Source organism: Schistocerca serialis, chromosome 4 (assembly GCF_023864345.2).
Source record: "Schistocerca serialis cubense isolate TAMUIC-IGC-003099 chromosome 4, iqSchSeri2.2, whole genome shotgun sequence".
NCBI classification, from domain to species: Eukaryota; Metazoa; Arthropoda; class Insecta; order Orthoptera; family Acrididae; genus Schistocerca; species Schistocerca serialis.
Window position 1 is genome coordinate 258,041,604 of NC_064641.1, and position 20,354 is coordinate 258,061,957.

The following is a 20,354-nucleotide window of genomic DNA, read 5'->3' on the forward strand; positions in this document are numbered from 1 at the left end:
GCCGTCTTGGTCATGGTCGTGTGTTGTATTTTTTGTGTTTCAGTATTTTTGTCCACCTCTGTACAATTTGGAAGACGCTATAGTATGTCAGATAGTAGTGAACACCTTGAGGGATTTGCAAGGACTTGTTAATGAGGATAAGCAGTAACTTGATACATTATAGGATGACAGAGAAACCAAATTCGATTAATGAGATGAACGTAAAATATCACAAGGAAAGGAATACTTTGCAAATTGGTACAAAAACGGACCTACAGTCACAGTTAAGTTGTTACTTGAAAGGTCGCCTGCTAACTCTTAAACACGGTCCATTATAAGTATCAAATGGCTTCGCCGATACAAGCTATCCAACGCCACAAAAAATGCACGTAGATAAGTATTTGAGCTGTATAGCTTCTGGAAGGTTGTTCTAGAGAGAAGAATGTGCTCCCTCTGTCAACAACACAATAGACTGAACGGAAGTCTCTCAGAACTGCTTTTCGTTCCGTTTGTAGACAAAAGTTGTTGCACATGTAATGTTATTAATTATTGTATTCATTGACTAATAATTATGATGTTAGATATATTAATTGTATGTTGTATTTAGGTAATTCAATAAATTAATCATTTAACATCGATGCTAAAAGCATTTGTCTTTAGGCGTCGATTACTATCGGCATCGATGCCTCAGATACCGTTTCTTTTTTTTATTTTTACTGATACCACGTAACGTGGCAGTGACGACTACCGTTACACAGGTCGCAGGAGTGTCTGTATTGCTCTCTGGCCTGTATAGTCTGAAAGGGGTGGTATCTGATACATCCTCTGAGGCTAATGTAATAGTAGCCAGTTAATATAATAGTTTCCTAAGATCCAGCGGATTTCAATTGCTGGAAGGTATTATGACCAATCACTCCAATTAACATTTTCTATTTGACGAGGTACGCCGAGTGCAATGCGTTCTTATTGAAGCTATTATCAACTCTGAATTCTATCTCTAAAGGTGTACAGATCGTAAATTTTAACTTCAAAAAGAGTAGTCGGAGTTTAAATGGTAATAATGTTTTAATAAACGTCTAGCTGCCCATGCATTAATTTTGCTTCATAAATTTCGCAGCGTTGTCAATTGCACAAAGATGAGTAGTCTACTTTTATTACTTCACCAAAAAAATAAAGCCTTGGCTTATGCATTAAAGTTTGTTTTCCGTCTAACTCTTTATGTTTTAATGATGTTGTTCGACTTTTTCCCATTTAAATACTTTTTTCTCCTTAGAAAAAAATTTACGAGATTAGAATTGCACTGGTGGTAAGGAATATAATTTTTTCTGTATATGGACATTAAAATGGTGTACTAGACCACTGATCATCATTTATGCATCACAATTCGTTCATTGTTTGGCATGGTGTTGAGTTACTCACAGTACTTAATAGTCTCAATATTTCTCTAGCATTTCCAGCTTACCGTTCCTACACAAAAAAGAATAAAACCAAAATCTGTGCTAATCGTACGTGACACCGCCAGTTTTACACCTTTAACCCTACCACCCAAAAATGGAAAAAAAAATCTCTTTTGAGGCGTTGCCTTCTAGCATGCATTCAAGTCTTTCATTGTTATTTACACAATATTATGCGAATAATACTCAAATACCCACATCAAAGCGTGAGAGTCAAAACACGGTCTTTTTTGTACCTTACCGGGTAGTAACTTAAAAGTTCGGAACATTACACATCACCGTGTTCGATGCGCCGACTCGGGCTTAGCTGATTCAAAATAGTCTTATATTGTCACTGAAACGTATGAAGGAAAAGTGCTTTGTCTCTTCACAGAAGTTACAATAACAGCGGCCTTCAAGTTTATGAAACGTCCCCTTAGAAAAATTTCTGAATTACTGTGCTGATAAACCTCTTACATTATTTGCTTTTCAAACAGCTGAGCAAAACTGAACGTACTCAAACATTCACTAAAGTGAAACACAATACTTTTAGCGCAACGCAGTCTGACTTTCAGTAATCGCTACAAAGAATGGCCCTGACTAACATTAACCTATACCTTTCACAAATCACTTACCCCACAAATATCTTCGTTACTCGAACTACTGCAATACAGCGAGCGCCACTACTGCCAGCTAAATAAAAGATTCAAACTACGGAAGGCACTAATTACTGATAGGCATAGTTAGCAAACGAAAGATTTTGATAGAGAACAAACAATGTATTTACCTTAATAGTGCTGAAAAGTCATAATATACATAGCAGTTCCTGACATCCAGTCTTAGAAATTTCAAAACTCCGCCATCTCTCTACCCACATCCACCACTGCTGGCGGCTCACCTCCAACTGCGCAACGCTACGCGCTGTTAACAGCCACTGCCCAACACTACAATAGCCAACAACAATGCAAACCAGCCACAGACTGCACACAGCACAGCCAGTGATTTTCATACAGAGCGCTATGTGGCGTTATCAATAAAAAAACCTATACAGTCTACTTACATAGCCCCCATGCTCCCCACAAAAAATTTTACTAATTGCTTTGGGCAGTGGCCAATACAGATTTGAAAAAATTTTTCATAATTACAATAACAAAGAAATCAAATGCACACACTTATTGATGCAATATTGGTCAAAAGCTAAAATTTTCTCACAGTCTGTAAAGACAGTCCTGATCGTTCATCACAGTAGAATTGCTGTGTTTTTCTCAAAGTCTGAGCAGTAAAAGAAAATGCACACGGAAGTAGTGGATTTCCATGCAGTCTTGAAGACGTAGTATTGTCCTTCCAATGGAAATACAGTGCTGACTCTTGACATGCGGACAGGTAATGGGCCACAACAGAGCAAACCCACAGCAGAGTCGAAGTTTTGAAGAATATTGGTAGGTAGGTCATCACAGAGTAGACCCACTGTAGTCCTGGTAGAGGTTACGGTATTGGTGGGCCACCAGAGGTGCAGACCCGCTCTAGTCCTTGTAGAAATAATGGTATTGGTGGGTCATCAAAGGTGCAGACCCACTGCAGTCCTTGTAGAGACGGCCAGCAGCCATCTGTTGCGACTGTGCAGGTGCACAATCACCATCGAAGAGTCTTGCGGAGATTATAGCAAGGCCACCACTTGTGCACTCACAAAGTTTTTGGAATTGTCCTTAGAACCAGCAATGCTGTTATCCAGTGCCTTGCTGAATTATTAATACACGTGCAAACACTATCAGTCCCTACTTCTCACATATTGTCCATATACTATGACCAACAGAAACGTGTGCAGTGAAATGTAACTTACAAGTTACTTAATTTGATGAACTGGTGTCAATTACAATTTTATAACATAAGAATACAATAACAAAGGTACAAAATACATAATTAAAAACATAATAATACAGATAACATTTGTAGTAATACAGGCTTTACAAAACAATAGAAGTAAACATATACATCAGTGTTACAGGAATTATGACATAAGTAAATACATAAAAGATCAGAATAACTTTTAAGACATCAACGTCACACATGAGCATTAAAATAAAACACAATAAATAATGTGTAAACATCTTTACAAAGTAAATAACATATTATTAATGCCAATATATTATATTTGAGGATAACAGTATTCCTCATCATAGTGAATGTAGCTTAGTATAAGAAGAGAAAAAAATTCTATGAAACAGTACACAGAGACAGGAAGAAAACAAATACACAAGGGTACACAAACACATAGTGGGATAACACAAAAGGAAAGGACAGGGTTTGTTTACAGTGTAACATTTGGGACTGCAGTCCTACCCAAAACTTCATTCCATAGGTCATCCCTCTTATTTCGACATTTGCTCCAGCCAAAAAAAAAATACGATCTAAGCATGCTTTCTGTATTCTGTTCACATCCTCTTTCAAAAATAGTTTTTCTCCACTGTACACTACTTTTTTGGCCAAACCATTTTGTTATAGCTTCTCAATGCATTTCATCCAATCCATCATAGTTAGTTTCTTATATAGTCTACCCCCTCTTAAGCTAACTTAAATCTACTGAGCTCAGGTGCTAAACTAAGGGAGGAGGCAATGCAGCAGCACAAAACAATTAATACAAACAGCAATGAAAAAAAAATGGAAATTGTCAAAGCAAGCTACAGTAAATCTAAATTACCAAGCAAATGCAACATTACAATTAATATGAGCCAATGTGCAGCAACAAGAAAAATAAATCAGTAGTAAAACTGGGTTAACAGAGTAATACAAAGTGACATTTAGTAGCACTATGCCTGGCAGACAGCAGCAACAAATGCAATAATTTATATCTAAACATGACATAGCTCAAGCAGAAAAAATATTACAGTAAAAATGGCCATGTTTAATACCTATGTCACATCTTAACACTAGGGAGATGCATCACCTTAACTTACACTACTAAATAAGTTACCCAGTCATTGACAAAAATTATGTATGCAATACCAGTGAAGGGAAATGTCTTTTTGTACTCGCTCGTTTTCTTTATGCAGATTTTAAAATTGTTATTTACTGGATCTGTAGGCATAAAGTATCTATATTAGTACATCTATTAAATGTTATTTTAACCAATGCTGCAGTGCAGCTAGAAACTAGATATTAAACGAAATGAGCAAATATATATATAAAGCAACATATGAAACGTCATTCACTAGGCAAATGGCGTCTCCAAAGCCAAAAAAAATCTCTCAACTAGAAAGACAATAGATCTAAAATGTTTCTCATCATTTCATTAGGCATTTTAGTAAATATCATAAATTAAGAGCTCCACAGTGTAATCATATATTTTCAAGTTTGAGTGTGTCGTATTTGCGATGCTTTCTACAAAGAAATGTCAATACCGAGGATAATGGCCTCTTTTTTTCCACCTGTGCCTCTGAAAGAAACACACTAATTGCTTTTTTCCAGGTGTCTGTCATGCAGCTGCCCACGTAATGCGTCGTGCCCATGACGCATTACGTGAAGGTCACTTAACTTCCTTACTGAAATATTTGCAACACCAGTTTGCACTACAGTGGCAGTCTCATATACAAAATTTCACGGGTCGGGAATTTGCGTTGCAAATGTGTAGAAACAAAATCTTATGAATAGAACAGTGTCCAAAAAATTTTCGTCGGCATTGTGATACATTCACGCATTTACACACATTTCATAACTCTTAAAGTACGATTCTTGGTTTCCAACATCCTTTTTCACAAACCAGAGTCGCTAACCACTACTCATTATTTCTTACCTTATTACACATATACATATTCGTCGACACGACTTCAGTATTTCATCATAATAAACATTCCTCAACAGCATAATACACATCGTCGTCGATATAATAACATCATAACACCTCAGTCTAATCTTAAAAACGTCGTAGCTTTCTGCAATAATGTCAAAACCTAAATAAAAAACCTCTGCTCATTTCAACAGTGTCATCTACCTCCAACGTACTTTAAAAATCATGATCCCATACCAAATACATCATTCAAAGCTCTCATAGTATCACAATGGTTCTGAAAAAATATGAAGAGTTCACAAAGTACAGTTAAAATAGAATTTCATAAGTGTGAAGTTATCCAACGGTGTAATTGCGTAAACATGTGTCACTGATGTAGTAAAATAAATGTTGGTCTCCCTGAGTTAAATGATCAGATAGCTGTGTAATTATGTGTTAGAGAAATATGGTACCGATGTGTAAAGTTGTATAAGCAAATACCATATTAGCTAGGGCTCCTTGTGCTTGCCAAACACATGGTACACAAAGTAGGCGTGTACCCCCTGAGGATTCATGTAATTATACCCCTCAGGTGTTACAGATTACAGCAATGGAATGAAATGTATCACGGAAAACCTTTGTATCATTGTACTTCAAATATCATTAAAAATAAATGATTTAAGTACAAAATTAATCACTCAAATACGTGTACTATAGCGCTAAACTGTGCGTCTTGTTGTAAGATAATCTCTGTGGAACTGTCGTAGTTATCGTCCTCCGAAAGCTAAGTTCTGCAGAAGCCAATGTACTTACCTCACGATAAACAAAAGTGAAATGCTTTACGTATAGATATCTTAGTTATTATGCTTATTGCCGTGATGAAGAAAGTACTGTGCTGTAACGTATTGTTGTGCTACAGAAAAGGCTGTCTCATTGTAGCTATACCACAAAAGTTACTACTAAAACATGTTTTACTACCCAGAATAATACAGAAAAACTGTGCAGATATAAAACAGAAACACTGCAAAAGCAACATTGTAAATTGTCACTCATTAGTAGTGTCGTGATAAAATCGTGTAGCTGTCACATAAACTAACCACTGGGTCATCTGGTATGTCACAGAAAGTACTTTAAATCCAGAATGTATTTTCAAGTAAACCAAAATGTTGCATTAAAATCTCATTAGCAGTATCAGTATATGTTCTAAGTATGTAAGCCTTATAGTCGTTACGTAATCGTGCAGCTAACAAGCAAGAATGTACACACACAATAATACTGTGATGTCTGTTCACTATAACAATGCATTCGTAATTTATGTTTAAATAAGTTCTCTTGGTTCTTGATTGGATATTTAACTTCAAACATTGTTGCATGGTAACAGTTTCAAAGTCTGACAATGCATACTAGAAATGTGAAGTGAAAAGTTTTGTGGCAAAGACAAAGTTAAAAAGCAGACTATCTTTCAATAAACAGTTTTACATGTGAAATGTGGTGTAAACCTTTACTCTTCCTAGTACGCTGAGTTTCAACTTCAACGCAATCATCATGTGGTATACGTCGGATTCTGCAAGGTCCATTGTAAACTTGAAAGAATTTGTGACTGAAGTGTTTCTTCTTATGTGACAATGAGTGAACTTTAATGAGAACTTTCTGATCAATATATAATTTCTTTGGATTTGCTTTACCGTGTAGTTTTCTTCTTTTGTCTGCTGCAGATTTTATATTTTTAAGAGCCAAATCAATTATGTCTTTGTGTCGAAGTTTACGTGTATTCGGGAAAGGTACAAGCTCCCTGATTCTGTTTGGTGGTTCTTCATTCTTCAGTACAAGAGTAGGAGGTAAAGCAGTGGAATCATGAGGCATTTCATTCAGCACATTTTGAAATAAGTGTAAATATCTGTCCCAATGCTGATGCTTTCTGTGACAATAAAGTCTGCAAAGCTTATTGATTTCTTTCATAATCCGTTCAGACGGGTTACAATGTGGTGAGTACAATGAAATAAAAAGAGGTTTGATTTTATGATTCCGAAGCATGCGTGACCAAACAGCAGATCTGAATTGAGGTCCGTTATCTGAAATGACTTTAGCAACGTGGCCAACTTCACGTAAGAAATTTTTAACAAAGGCACTGGATACAGACCGTTCAGTAGCTTTACGTAACGGAGTGAAAGAAACAATTTTGAAGTAAGTTCAACAGCGACTAGAACGTACGAAAATCCATTTGATGTTCTGACAAGGTGTCCCAAGAGATCAACAGCAGCAAATTCTTTTAATTTAGAAGGAATAATTGGAAACAACGGAGCACGATGTGAGATAGCAGATGGTTTCGCCTTTTGACAAAGTTTACAAATAGACAAGACTCTTCGAATTCTCTTTTCCATATTGTTAAAATAACAAGTCGTCCGAAGAATATGATAACATTTTCGTGGACCAAAATGCTCGTCGCTGAAATGAATGTACCAAATGAGCTTATTAACAAAATCGTCTCGAATGCAAAGTACTCATAGCTTGTCATCAACAGTGCAGCGTTTGAACAGTATGTTGTTTCTAACCAGATAATAATGCCGAATATGAGTGTGTGTCTTTTCATGCCATTTACTTTTTATGTCTTTCCAAATCGGATTTTTATCTTGTTCGTGGGCAACGTCCTTTAACGATGTGGCGATGAAGTTTTCAAAGGCGACTTTCTGAATGTAAAGAATATTGAAATTTTTCTCGAGGTTGCCTTCTGTGTTACTTTTCTCAAGCCCAGCCGGTGCGCGTGACAGTGCGTCAGCAACAATGTTGTCCTTGCCGGGAATGTAGACTACTGTGAAGTGGAATTCTTGCAGAAACAATGCCCAACGTTTTAACCTGTCATGATTTAATTTTGAAGACATAAGAAATTGTAATGCACGATGATCACTGTATACTTTTACGTGCTTACCAGAAAGAAAGAAACGGAATTTGTTGAGTGCCCAAACGATAGCTAAAGCTTCTAATTCAATAACGGAATAATTTTTTTCAGATTTTGTTAGCATACGGCTAGCAAAATCAATGGTTTTTTGAACAGTAGTGTCATTTTCTGTGGCTTCTTGAAATAAATGGGCACCAAGACCGACTTTAGAAGAATCCGTGATAAGGCAGAAATCTTGAGACAGATCTGGATGAGCTAGTATTGGCGCGTTAAGTAGCGATTCTTTCAAAGAATTGAATTCCAACTGTGCTTGTTCGTCCCAGTTCCAAATAGTATTTTTTCCAGTGAGAGAACAAAGTTTTGGTGTAACTAGAATTTGCATATTCAGAAAACGACGGTAAAAATTTACGAGACCTAGAAAACTGCGGACTTGTTTTTTTGTGGATGGAACTGGAATGGCTCTGATTGCTTCTAACTTTTCAGGATCCGGCTGAACGCCTTCAGAAGAAATAATATGTCCAAAAACTTCACCTTTATCCTACCGAATTCAGACTTTTCCAAGTTAAATGTAATTCCAGATTCTGCAAACATATATAACACGCTGTTGAGGATGCGATTGTGTTGTTCCCATGAGGCTTCTGCTATCAGAATATCGTCCACATATAAGGTGATGTGACGATTTAAGAACTCAGGTAATATGGAATTTAGCCCGTGAATGAATGCTGCCGAAGAAATGTTCAAACCAAAAGGAAGTTTCCGAAACTGATAACAAACGCCGAAACAAAGGAAAGCTGTGTATTTTCTACATTCTGGATGAAGTTCGATCCGATAGAAGCTGGATCTGAGATCAATAGAAGACCACACTTTCACACCATTAAAATTTTGAAGAAGTTCTTCTAACGTTTTCGGCCTGTCTGTTTCAGGAATGATGATAGTATTGATTTGTCTCGAATCTAAGAGAAGCCTGATCAATCCATTTTTCTTCTCAACAACATGTAATGGATTGTTGTATGAGCTTACTGCAGGCTCAATAATGCCCTCGTCAAGCATAGATTGTATTTCTGTTCTAGCACCGTCCCTATAATGTGCTGGAATTACGTATGGTCTAACACAGAATTTAGTATGCTCACGAACACGAAATTGGTACTGAAATCCCTTGATTGTTCCTGTTTTGTGAGTAAAAACTGAGGAATGTGCTTGTAAAATCTCAAAAAGGTCTTGCCTATCACTATCATTACAATTCTCAATTGTTTGAATTTTATTCTGAATTAACTCATTGGTATAACATGCGCCGTCGATATCATCCCTGTCATTACTTGCAGAGTGATTGTTAGTCTCAAGTTCCGTCGAAAATTCCGAACTGTTGTCTAACAGGAGGTAAAGCCGATTAATTTCTTCGTCATGGTTTGAGAGCCAATCTTCAAATTTCAAAGCTATTGACCTACCTTCTTTCTCTAAACTTATTTCAGCATCGTGAAAGTTTAAGATTACTTTGTATTCATTCAAAAAGTCTACTCCCAATATAATTTCTGTTGACAATAATGGAACAATAAGAAAGTTCATAGAGAAGCTGTGGCTTTGACAAAAGAATTCTAAGTTGGTTTGTTGGCGTACATCTACACGTTTTCCAAAGATTGCACCTTGTAATTTAATCTTACGTAACGGAAATGTGGGACAATAGTTCGATTTATTGCATTTGCTAAAGGCTGTTTCACTAATTACTGAAATCACAGCATATGCAACGTTGTTATGTTTTACGTCATGCTCCTGGAGTAAGATGTCCCTAATATCTTCCATTTTTTACGTAATTACAAGCTACGGCAGCTGTGTCGTCAGTTTCAGAAGTACGTTTTGTGGCTGCCAGCGGTATGAGTCATTGCCTATTGTGTCTTTGTTGGCGAACATCGTTATTGGGATTAGGAGACCTAACTTCTACAAATTCACCTTGTCGAGAGGACCCCGCCCTGTTTGAATCCCGCCAGTTCTGATGCAATTCAGGTCTGTCGTTCGATCATATCGTCTGTCGTCATGTCGGTAGATTCCATAGTTTCTTTCTTGTCGGTCACGTGGTGAAGAATTTCTCCCTGAATCATAACTGCGCGCTGGACCGTTGCTTCTAAAGTTATTCTGTCTCCCTTGATAAGAATTATTTTGGTTCCCATATTGTCTGTTTCTCTGATTGTCTCTGTGATAGTCACTACTGCGGAGAGGTGATCTTTCCCTGTAATTATTACTACTCTGCCGACGGTTGCCATACGGGTGGTGTCTGTTTTGGTCACGATTTGTGTTGTGAGAATAGCCTTGTCGTGTCCAGTTATTATTTCTTTCATCGCGGAATTGGGATGGATGTGACCTGTAATTGTTGTGTTCCTGTTTTCGCGTTCCGCGATTGTCAGTGTCAATTTCTAATTCTTGTAAGAGTCCCTGAAAAGCTTCAATGTCGTCTTTGCAACGTCCTGCCAAAATAATATGTTGTAAATGTTCAGGTAATTTGATTAAGCAAATGTGGATGAGTTCTGAGGGGCTGTATGGGTTTGGCAGGTACTGATTCTTGTGCAACATGTCTTCAAAATATTTCACAAGACTGGAAAATTCAGATTGTTCGAAATGTTTCATCATTATGATGCTATGTTTTACTCAGTCTTGTGTAGTTTGAGACCAATATGCTGAGAGGAAGGCATGGTAAAATTCTCCTTCACTGTGACAATCGTGAATGACCGATCACATTCTTACAGCTGGTTCATTCTCTAAATAGCCACACATAAATTCTAATCGATGCTCTAATGACCTGTTGGGAGGCAAACAATGAGAGACTTGATGGAGCCACGCTTGTGGATGAATGTCGTTGCCAGAATTCTTAAATGTTTTAAATTTGCGTGTGGTAATGAACAGCTTATAGTCAAAATCATCATGTCGGCGAGTCGCATATCGGCCATTGTTACTCGTTTCGGCGGTTCCATTTCACAATTCGTTCCACCTTGCCAATTTCTTTCATAATTTCCGAAATGCGCTATGTTATTATTTTGTGGCTGTTCCGTATTTCTATGTCCCTCTTCCCGTATTGGAGCGCGAGTGTCCTCTGAAATATGTAATTCTTGTATTACCCGTGTCAGCTGATCTTGTACTTCCCGGATTTCTCTTTGGTGTTGCGTATTAATTTGATTCTGATTTTGTTTGAATTTCCTAATTTGTTCGCACTCTTCTGTGTCATTAAAGACTACCGGTTTTGTGTCATTCAGATTATCATCTACCTTCGCAGATAAATTATTTAGCTGTTCCAAAAGTTCAACTACTTTCTCTGATAATGAACTAATTTCCTCCATGTGTCTTTCTGAACCAATTTTCAGAGTATCTACTGTGTCCATTAAGTTTTCCTGAGTTTTGCAAGTTGCGTAACCGAATCGGTAGATGTAACTGAGTCAATTTTAGCTCGCAAGGTCTCATGATTCTCATGAACAATGGTTTGCAGTTCTTTTATGGCTGCTTCGTGATTCTGTAATGCATTTTCATGCCGCGAAAAAATAGGTTGAAAATGCTCACAGATTTGTGTTTTTATGTCATTACAGACTTTTTGACATTTCAATTCAATGGTATGTAACTCAGTAGTTAAATCTTCACGTGTTTGTTCAAGCTTATGTTCCACTGAGTCTTTTGTTCCATTGCGTCTAACTGTTGCTGTGTTTGTCTCTGGTGTTGTTCCATTGTATCTAACTTCTGAAGATTTTCTTCCATTGTGTGTAACTTTTGAAGATTTTGTTCCATTGTGTCTAACTTTTGAAGATTTTGTTCCATTGTGTCTAACTTTTGTAGCCTTTGTCCCATTTGTTGCATTAACTGTAATAACAATGCATTGGTGCCTGAAACATGTTCCTCAGTGCTTTTCGGCAGTGAATTTGCGATGGCAACATTCACATTTTGACAAGCACAAAATGTGTCTTGACTTATTTGAGAAAACTGTGATTACCCAAAACCTGAATCTACAGTATTTGCAAGATTGTGTCCTGTCATTTCGGATTCCTGGGGCGAGCTGTTGCCAACCGATCGATCGATAATGCTTCCCTGTTCACTAATTGTTTCACTGCCTACACCATTATTTGACGCCCGCTCCATTTCCCTATGCACAATTACCAAATTACTATGTTGAACATTAGTTAATTCATTACACGGTGGCGCTAACACTCTGCTTTCGTCTGCACTGTCATTTCTCAGTTTACTTTGGAGCCTAGTATTACGTTTTTGACACGCCATTATTGTCACAATATTTCACACGACAACACAGACAAGCACAATTTGAAGAGCAAAATAAGAAAACACATTAACATAGCACTGAAAATAATATCCAGTTAATTGCAAGCACAGCTGCGAAATACTTGATGCAAATCTACATGCATGCCACAACTGTTTTACTGTACAACAGTGAAAGACTGCAACTACAAAGGAGATTATCTCTACAATTACGCGCTAGCAATAAACAATAGCTACACTACTTACACAAACTACAAGAAAAAATCAGAAGATTCCAGTGAGGTATCCTCGGCTAAGGGTCGACATATGAAACGTCCCCACAGAAAAATTTCTGAATTACTGTGCTGATAAACCTCTTACATTATTTGCTTTTCAAACAGCTGAGCAAAACTGAACGTACTCAAACATTCACTAAAGTGAAACACAATACTTTTAGCGCAACGCAATCTGACTTTCAGTAATCGCTACAAAGAATGGCCCTGACTAACATTAACCTATACCTTTCACAAATCACTTACCTCACAAAAATCTTCGTCACTCGAACTACTGCAATACAGCGAGCGCCACTACTGCCAGCTAAATAAAAGATTCAAACTACTGAAGGCACTAACTGCTGATAGGCATAGTCAGCAAACGAAAGATTTTGATAGAGAACAAACAATGTATTTACCTTAATAGTGTTGAAAAGTCATAATATACATAGCAGTTCCTGACATCCAGTCTTAGAAATTTCAAAACTCCGCCATCTCTCTCCCCACATCCACCACTGCTGGCGGCTCACCTCCAACTGCGCAACGCTACGCGCTGTTAACAGCCAACTGCCCAACACTACAATAGCCAACAACAATGCAAACCGGCCACAGACAGCCGGTGATTTTCATACAGAGCGCTATGTGGCGCTACCAATAAAAAAACCTTTACAGTCTACTTACAAGTTTCACTTCGAGATCGGCGGCCAACGATGGCGTCGACGTCCAGTAGCACCTGTGCTCCATTTCCTCGTTGGTACATGGCTCTGCTGTCACCTCCTATCTCTCAAGCGGTGTGATATACATGCCACATAACACAACATACCCCACTAACAGACACACGCAAATAAAAAACCACTTAATCAGCTGCTCGGTACTTCGACGCTTTATATATTAGGGTGGCCCTTATTTTTCAACTTTCTAAAAGTTTAGACTCCATCCCCCAGTTTGATACCGAACAGTAAACAAGAGATACTTACAAAATTTTAGTTCAGTCCGACAACTACATGACGACCGTCATCGATGCTGTGTGAATTTTGTTACAGTTTCTGATTATTATTAAATAAACTCTTTGTATTGTAAATACTTACTTTCAACAATCCTTATTTAAGACTTTAATCCTAATAAATAATAATATTTCATCCTAATACATAGTAAATAGAATTCAACATCAAGAGGGGAAAAAAGTGAATCTAATTAAGACAGAGAAAATTCCTTTGTTGTCATTCAGTAAATATCACCAAGAGTAAAAACTGCAACAGTAAAAAGAAACTCGAAGTACACTGCAGTTTCTTTACTCACTGACCCTCTGTAGCTTTTGAGAGATGAAAAGTCAGTGATAGTAATGGGATTTACGTGTTAATGACTACTGCAAAAGTTTTCGGGCATGAAACAGGAAACCTGCTTACAAATCGAACTACTTTTCAATGACTCAGAAGAAAAATGTTGAGAATCGAAATATGCAGAAATTCAAAATAAATTTAATTTAAGTGACTGCCAAGAATAAGTGTTGTACTTAGATGGAAAGTTGCTCCAAGCACTCAAAGGTGTTGAAAAGGTAGTGGACTGGCAGTATTACTTACCTTTCGAGACAAGGAACAGTTGTTGAGAGCCCCTGAAATCCCAACATCTTATGGAGAAGATCAAGCCATGGCCGTTTTCCGGGCAGTAGAGAAATGGGGTCTAGCTGACAAAAGCCACGGATATGACAGCAAACGATACTGGACGAGTAAATGGCGACTGTAAAAATTGCTAAAAATTCTTCAGACGTGACCTGTTACACCTCCACTGGCATGATCAAATTTTTCAATTAGTGTTTCCAGCCTGTTTCGATTCACTGATCGCGATATTTCTGGTCGAAACTCTATAAGAACGATTATATGATCAGTAGCCGTGAAGTATCTGATGATGAAGGGTCTGTTGTTTTCGGATTTCTTTAAAACGAACTTCCTACACAGAAACAACCATGAAAAGATTGCCAAGAAATGCTGGAGTTAACGATGAGCCTTCTAGGAATCGAATGTCGATTCACATCCCAGGAGGTATAACCCATTCTAGGTAAATACCATAGGCCATTTATCCATTCAAGTCAGTCATACATATTTTAAGATCAGTTTAAATCAGTTTCGCGGTGGCCGTGCGGTTCTAGGCGCTTCAGTCCGGTTGCAGGTTCGAATCCGGCCTCGGGCATGGATGTGTGTGATGCCCTTAGGTTAGTTAGGTTTACGTAATTCTAAGTTCTAGGGGGCTGATGACCTCAGATGTTAAGTCCCATAGTGCTCAGAGCCATTTGAAACATTTTTGACAATTACCGATTGGCTTTGTCAGCTGGAACGCCAGCATTCATGGAGTGTATATGTGTGGTGTGGGATAGTGAACAATCAGCTCATAGGCCCGTTTTTCTTACACGGAACACTGAATGTACACAAGTATCATAGCCTCCTAGCGACCATACTCCACAGATACAAGAAGACGTTCCTCTGCAGACTAGGAGAAGCCTGTGGCACCAACATGTTGCCTGTGCATGTCCACCCCATAGAGCATGAAGTACTGCAGCACGTCTTCACGAATTGTGGCCAAATCGGTGATTGGACACAGGGCACCTGTACCTTAGCCAGCCCGTTCCCCGGATTTGGCTGCTGGGAGACCCTGTCTACAAGGACATACTAACTACATTCGATAATATGCAAAAACGTATTAGTGCAGCTTGCTCGGAAGTCTTCGCTGAAATGCTAGCATTAGACTGATAGCGTGTATTGCTGCTGTCCGTGGTCATTTTGAACACAGACTTCGATGGTCAGTTGTCTCGTTACTGGTCAGAATCCGCATAATTAGTGTATGCAGATGTGTTGTTCTTTAGCATATGTTGCCACAGGTATTGTACAACTGTCGGTGCGGAAACTTTTCAAAATACGATATCTCGTAAACGACTTGCACTAGAATCCTGCAACAAACATCACTGACATTCTCATTTACGCTACTTTTAGTCTGTTAATGGTAATATGTATTATTGCATTTAAGGTGATTCATGTAGGCACAAAAAATGCACTTTTTAAGCGCTCTTACATTCTGCTGATTGGCTCACAATACCAGCCCCTGACTACCACCCTACACTTTGAAAACCGCACATCTATAACATTTTCCGTTTCCGCAATATTTGGGGTGCATGTCTTAGGTGATTCACCCTGTGTATACACTACTGGCCATTAAAATTGCTACACCAAGAAGAAATGCAGATGATAAACGGGTATTCGTTGGACAAATATATTATACTAGAACTGACATGTGATTACAATTTCACGCAATTTGGGTGCGTAGATCCTGAGAAATCAGTACTCAGAACAACCACCTCTGGCTGTAATAACGGCCTTGATACGCCTGGGCATTGAGTCAAACAGAGCTTGGATGGCGTGTACAGGTACAGCTGCCCATGCAGCTTCAACACGATACTACAGTTCATCAACAGTAGTGACTGGCATATTGTGACTAGCCAGTTGCTCGGCCACCATTGACCAGAAGTTTTCAATTGGTGAGATATTTGGAGAATGTGCTGGCCAGGGCAGCAGTCGAACATTTTCTGTATCCAGAAAGGCCCGTACAGGACTTGCAACATATAGTCGTGCATTATCCTGCTGACATGTAGGGTTTCGCAGGGATCGAATGAAGGGTAGAGCTACGGTCGTAACACATCTGAAATGTAACGTCCACTGTTCAAAGTGCCGTCAATGCCAACAAGAGGTGACCCAGACGTGTAACCAAAGGCAACCCACACCATCACGCCAGTATGGCGATGACGAATACACGCTACCAATGTGCGTTCACCGCGATGTCGCCAAACAAGGATGCGACCATCATGATGCTGTAAAAAGAACCTGGATTCATCTGAAAAAATGACGTTTTGCCATTCGTGCGCCCAGGTCCGTCGTTGAGTACACCATCGCAGACGCTCCTGTCTGTGATGCAGCGTCGAGGGTAACCGCAGCCATGGTCTCCGAGCTAGTAGTCCATGCTGCTGCAGACGTCATCTAACTGCTGGTGCAGATGGTTGTTGTCTTTCAAGCGTCCCCATCTGTTGACTCAGGGATCGAGACGTGGCTGCACGATCCGTTACAGCCATGCGGATAAGATGCCTCTCATCTCGACTGCTAGTGATACGAGGCCGTTGGGATCCAGCACGGCGTTCCGTATTACCCTCCTGAACCCACAGATTCCACATTCCGCTAAGAGTCATTGGATCTCGACCAATGCGAGCAACAATGTCGCGATACGATAAACCGCAATCGCGATAGGCTACAATCAGACCTTTATCAAAGTCGGAAAAGTGATGGTACGCATTGCTCCTCCTTACACGCAGCATCACAACAACGTTTCACCAGGAAACGCCGGTCAACTGCTGTTTGTGTATGAGAAATCGGTTGGAAACTTTCCTCATGTCAGCACATTGTAGGTGTCGCCACCGGCGCCAACCTTGTGTGAATGCTCTGAAAAGCTAGTGATTTGCATATCACAGCATCTTCTTCCTGTCGGTTAAATTTTACGTCTGTAGCACGTCATCTTCGTGGTGCTGCAGTTTTAATGGCCAGTAGTGTAATCACTGAGGCCCAAAGATCAAAGTGGTATCGCACAGATGTTTAGACATCGATGATGCAATGGAAATCAATATCGATGTTTTTTCAGCATCTCATCTACATCTACATCTACATCTACATCTACATCCATACTCCGCAAGCCACCTGACGGTGTGTGGCGGAGGGTACCTTGAGTACCTCTATCGGTTCTCCCTTCTATTCCATTCTCGTATTGTTCGTGGAAAGAAGGATTGTCGGTATGCCTCTGTGTGGGCTCTAATCTCTCTGATTTTATCCTCATGGTCTCTTCGCGAGATATACGTAGGAGGGAGCAAATATCTTGAAATGAAAATGTCTGTAATAACAGGTTACAAACTGCCCTTTGAGGAACGAATCCAGACTTGAGTGGTTTCAAATGGGTCTTACTTTATAATGTGTCACGTGTAATCAAATATATCTGGTAAGTAAATATAGACGGCCGGTGTGGCCGAGCGGTTCTATGCGCTACAGTCTGGAACCGCGCGACCACTACGGTCACAGATTCGAATCCTGAGGTTAGTTAGTGATGTCCCTAGGTTAGTTAGTTTCAAGTATTTCTAGGTTCTAGGGGACTGATGACCTCAGAAGTTAAGCCCCATAGTGCTCAGAACCACTTGAACCATTTTTGAAGTAAATATATTTGTGCAAAGAATATTTATCCTTTTGCGTCTGACATTATGCGTAACAACTCCCGACGAAGTGCTACGTCAAGTGTGTGGCGTAGCACGAGTGTGCCACACTGTTCCTTCACTGCTACTGAATCCATATATTTTAATGAAACTGGTCGCAGCATAAGGTCACAATTCAAACTCGACAAATGTCGCGCACTAATCGGCCACGACAAAAGGGTTTCTTAGCAATGTGAGCAGTCTCGTCTCTTTATCGTTCAGAAAATACTTTACTGTCATAAAAGTCCTTGTTTTACACACCTTTCACAAACCGAAATTCATCCAAGGATTTTAGTCGTCTTAAACCACCGACGTGCTATCAGACGGCGTTTCCTGATGTAGGCGAAAGTCAAAACAGAAATTACAACCACTGATGATGCCTTACTTCAATAAATCGAAAGACGTCTGGTGAGAAAAATACGCGTTTTCTTGTAGTTCTAAGAACAGAACCAAACTACCCTCAGGAACTGCAGAACATTTACACAAATGAAGAATTTAATTGGTTGTATATATTGTATGTGCAAGACGTTTACAAACTAGAGCCACAGATGGAAACGCAAGTACACGGTGATGAATAAAGGTGAATAGGAAGCTGAACTATCATTAATGTAGATGAAAAAATTAACTCCGAGAAAGGTTTGTGTGTAATCTACTTATTGTCCTCGGGCGTGCACTGTCATGTAATAAACACTAAAAATGTGGCTGTAACAAAAAAGCGACATCTGATGGTTGCATTTGTCGCAAACAAATCAAGTCCCCTTGCGGTTATCTCTTCAAAGCCTTAAGCCATGCTCATTCCAGATGTTGAATGCTGATTGTTAAGATGCCTTTGAACCACGTGTGCAAAACGCGTGAATCTTTTGAACGGTGTCTGTGTACTGGCGGTATAGTGACATTCAAAGTCTGCGGAGCCCTTACTGCAAAATTTTGCACCGTATCATACTCACATGACTTTGGAGCCAATTTACGGTACTTCGCGACAAGCATTCTATCCTAATTATTTTCAGCCATAATGGCTATGTTTGTGGAGCGTGACTGTGTGGGATAATTATTTAGTTCAAGTTTCTGCTACCAGTCACTTTTTATTTTAGTTTATGTTTAATCTAACATAAAGCAACGCGTTTCGAACATGTTCTGTTCATTTTCAAGCATTGATACATACATAGATAAATGCATCTGTCTGCTCACCCACAGATACTCTTAATTTATGCTTGCGCTCAGCTTGATTTATCATTCGAGACGTAGGCTGGTGAAAACTGTATCATTGTCTGCTGGAACCAGTACTTACTGTTAATCGTTAATGAAGAGCAGACGCCCTTCTGCGGGCGCATTTTAATATATGAAGACTCTGTAAATCAAGGGGAAAAGTTTAGTGAAATGAGTCGCTTTCATTGTCATGTATAGTTAACCTGCCTTTACAAGTTACAATAAATGCAGCATATAGTGCTGCAACACTCGAATTATCAGAGCTGATTTACGAAACTAATAAAAATTTGATACAAAATGGAAAGGCGAGAGATGGGAAGAAGCCAACAAAACACATAAAAAACAAGAAATTCTCGACTATTGGAAATTTTCACCTTACGTATGCCATAAGTGAAGGTCATTGGCTGTAGTTATACAGGGTGATTCGATAACGACGTTACAAACTTTCAGGAGTAATGGAACAAGGTAGTGTATCAAAAACGTCTTGTAAACATTGTTCTAAAATGCAAGCCTTAAGAAGTGTGAGTACTTCTCGCGGGAGACGATTACCATTGAAGTTGACCCCTTGAAGTGAGCTCTATGTCGAAACTTTTGTTGAGAAAATCACTCTTTTGAAATGGATAACAGCCACAGAGATAAAAAAGATCCATCACTTATTATTTAAATTTCAGAGGAATTTGTTACACACTTTGAAACCCTTTTTTTCTCTAGTGTACTTCCATAAGCTTAGTATACGCCGGTATCCGAACAGTTACAATGTTATCTTTCTCTAACGTACTTTTTGATACAAAATAATTTCATGTAGGATGCTTTTTGTGACGAGATGCCTTGCTTTTATTCTACAACTGTTAATAATTATTCGTGGATTCTATATTACATCCATAGTTATCCTTCCCTGATTAAAACTTAACCGAGTCTCTTCTTCATTTGCTTTAGTGCTACTTTCGACATGGTTATGTAGGTACAATCTACCAGTGTATAGCTGTCAAGGGAAGCTTCGCTCAAATTGTGTGCCTTGCGAATTTCGCAGGAGAGTTAAACATACAGTTTAGCGTTGTATGGCATAACTGTGGGATAAACTCAGCGCTAAGTGTCACTGGTAAGACAGCTATAATTTACAGACCTAAATGTTTTGAACATTACGTCTCGTTCTGCACGGCTCTGATTCCGCAATATTTTCAGAGTATTCCGTGTACAAAAGATGACGCAACAAAGTTTGTGTATTCAATCGATATTACAGAATACTATAGAAAGGGAAGAGGAAGTAAATGAAGATGAGTTGGAAGATATGATACTTACTTAATTATCC